Source organism: Octopus bimaculoides, chromosome 7, assembly GCF_001194135.2.
Source record: "Octopus bimaculoides isolate UCB-OBI-ISO-001 chromosome 7, ASM119413v2, whole genome shotgun sequence".
Lineage (NCBI taxonomy): Eukaryota > Metazoa > Mollusca > Cephalopoda > Octopoda > Octopodidae > Octopus > Octopus bimaculoides.
In genome coordinates, this window is record NC_068987.1 from 36,016,384 (window position 1) to 36,019,895 (window position 3,512).

At 34.7% G+C, this 3,512-nt stretch overlaps 1 long non-coding RNA gene across 2 annotated transcripts in view; it reads right to left on the reverse strand.

The window, feature by feature from the left end:
- Positions 1-1,687: 1,687 nt before the first annotated feature.
- Positions 1,688-3,512, reverse strand: part of LOC128248295 (uncharacterized) — a 13,646-nt gene continuing 11,821 nt past the window's right edge. For both annotated transcript variants that reach the window (XR_008264531.1, XR_008264532.1), the window contains one exon: positions 1,688-2,090. This is a non-coding gene — a long non-coding RNA (uncharacterized LOC128248295). The remainder of the gene's footprint in view (positions 2,091-3,512) is intronic.

A 3,512-nucleotide genomic window follows, 5' to 3' on the forward strand; every position in this document is an offset into this window, starting at 1 on the left:
GACACACACATACTAACGCCTTCACCACAATCACCATTTTCAAACATATACATTACACACACTCACGTACCTTTTTACATCCATATACATACATACGTGCACACACATATGCACGCACGCACCATAGGAACACACACTCACACACATATGTATGTATATACGTTGCCATGCACGTACGCAAGTGTGTATCACAAATACCAACACGTGAATTCTCCCGAATGCCGTCTCTCGCATATCTCTTTCTCAGGCAGACCACCAAACAATGAACCCCATAGAGTGATAAAAAGAAAATGGAAGAATAACAATTTTAAAGGTAATACACGCACTCTCTCACATACGCAAATACAAACACGCTTGTACATACATAAACTCACACACATACACGCATATACACCAAACATCTCGAAATGTAAAAGCAAGACACCATATCAGCGTGTATGTTTGACCTCCTGTATAGTTGACCTTAAATAGAAAATATATTACTTTGGATGTAAATGAATTGAAGAAGGCTCGTGAGTGGAGATTAACTCAGTTAAAATTTTTGGCAAGCAAAAACTTTTATCCTTAAAGTAAGCACAAACGAATTATTAACTCGGCTGACCTCTCACTAGAAAGGCGACTGTAAAAGTTGCGTTTACTTCCAATCTTAGATAAAAGCTTAATATATTGTACAAACTCTATAACGCTTAGTATAGTACGTTGCGAAAATTCGTGTGCCTGTTTAAAAGTTTATGTGTGTGAGATCTACATGTAGTCATGGAAACGCGAATTGGCGAAGAAAATTGAAAGAAGTTCCGACAGACTGTAGTGAAATGCATTTATAGTCAATGATCGATGTGTGTGTATATGAGTAAAGGTATATAAATATAGGTATGTATAAATTCACAAACATATATACGCACGGGCACTTACAGACACACACACACTCCCATATATAATAGTTTTCTATATAAGAATTTACGAATTTTTATTTCGTATTCCACTATTCCACAAAGGAACGTGGTAGTAATTTTAGAATAGATTTCTCCCCAAGTTTTAACATTATGCTTGGGTATTTATTCTGAAAGTATTTTAAGCGTGAGAAGTCTTCAGAAACTCTGAGAAAGCGCAGTTTTTCCTGATAACTTGTCATGCGGTGTCGGGGTCAATTCCTTCTATAATTTACTAGCTGTTCCTTTCTTTTTGTCGTTTTCCTTCTTGTTTTTACAATTTCTATACTCGTCTCTGATGTTAAATCCGAAGCTGTCTTGATCGAGTAGCCTATGATGTACATTTATACAGAACAAATCCATTCTAGCTGCGACTCCGCCACCTTCATTTCAATATCTACATCAACTATTGTGTATTGCTTGCTTATTTTTTTTATAACAGTATTCTTCGAAATGAGAGCAGTGTTGCTACTATTTCTAACAGGAGGAGTAACAAAACTGTTAGTCCTTCAGAATTGTTTAATCTTTGTCGTTGCTCGTATTGTAGAAGTTTAACTTTTGATATTTGTATGCTCAAAGGTCAGCAATTATGAAACAGTATTATGTGTGACTCAACAACTCTACCAAAACCATACCTTCACAAAACTACCTTTTTGTCACTTCTTAACTTTTATTTTGAATGTACATGCATAAATCACGATCAAAATGCCGCCCGATCGACATTTTGAATGTCACACAAAGCGAAGAATTACTTCCAATTTTTTTTATGGTGCTGTCCGCCTACGCTGAGCCCATTCTCAGGCAGCCCGCTTCACGACCATGCCTGGTATAAACCCTTATCGGCTTAGGATCAGCTTGATATATCATTTGCTGAAGAGGATATCCGCAGTAGACACCTTGCTTGTAAACTAATATCTGACATTCCCATTAACTTGTAAATTAATGATCTTGTTAAATTTATTTTCAATTGTCCGGAAATAATATGAAAATTACCGCTAGGTCTTTGTTTTGGTTATCTACCTAAGGGAAAAAAGTATAATCTGTTGGCAATATTGTGATTACTTCAGCCAATGCATCTTCCCTGATTCATTCAAACGCAAACGGAGTTGCAAACTTATTTCTCTTTCATCATTTCATTTTCGAATTATACACGGATGTTCACTGAAAAAATACAATTAAAAAAAATTTAAGTAAAAATGGATAGCTAAAAAATATTGGCTATTCTTTTCAACTATCGACACAATTCCTAAAATTTAGTAGGGTATGGGTTACTCGATTACATCCACCTCCAGTGATCAACTGATACTTAATTTATCGACCGTGAAATGAAGAACGGGAAATTTGCCTCCGAGGGAATTTGAACTCATAAAGAGAAACCGGAAGAAATGCCACTAAGCGTTATATTCCGGCCTGTTAACAATTCTGTCATCTCACCACCTTCTTAATTTTTTTAAATCAACCAATTTGGGCCAGTGTGCGTGTTGTTTATTGTGATATATACTATGACTGACCACCGATACTCAACTCAAGAAAAGAGTCTTAAGTATTAAATAACAGAGCATGCTAGAAACGTGTTTCACGTTTCTTGTCTTATAAATATAAAATAACTCACAGAACGTGTTTGGCAGTCAGACAAAATAGGCGAGTTGTATGATCAATCAGATAAACTCATGAAGATTATATTTTTCATTCTTTTTCACAGATAAATGAGACTGAGGTCCTTACTGTCCAGTTGAAAATATGTTACACGATATCTTTTTGACAAAAATCTTGAAAAGATCAAGGTAGGAGGGAGAGGGTAAGTGTTAAACGAAACGTTTTCACATTAATATAAGCCGAAAGCACATACGAAGCAAACTGGCATTGATTGATGTATTTTCCAATGTTGAATAAAAGCTAATATATTTAATCTCAATATGAGTTGTGTTGAAGCGGTGAGCTTGCAGAATATTTAGCGTACAGGAAAATGCGTAGCGGCATTTCATCCTCTATATCCTGAGTTCAAATACCTTTGGGGGTCGACTATGTCCTCCATCATTTGGGAGGCGATAAAATAAGTATCAGTAGAGCACTAGGGTTGATGTAATCGATTTAATCTCTGGGCTTGAGCAAGGAATTTGAAGCCAAAACCAGTTGAGTTAAGTAATTGATGACTTCCGATGTATTTGAACACAAAACATGGAGAGAAGTAACTATTTGTATCAATAACTATATCTAACATATTTGTTTCTCTACTGCCTTGAAAAAGTATACTGGTATATATTTATATGGATAAGTGCTACAAAGATGAAACTTTTACCGCATACTATACTGAAATGATGAAAACTGCTATTGGCTGGAAAACTACATTAAATATTGTAATAAAATACACGTTTTTACACCATTCTATAAAATAATATAGGAAAAAGTTTGGTTGGTATAGCTGTGCATACCAAAATTACAGCAATTATATTAAATTTACATATCTATCTCTCTGGCTAGTTTATGTATTAATTTAAGTGTCTGTTTAAGTGACTATGTATGTAAATATACATATATGTAAATATGCATATATATGTATATATGTATATAAGCCTATATAAA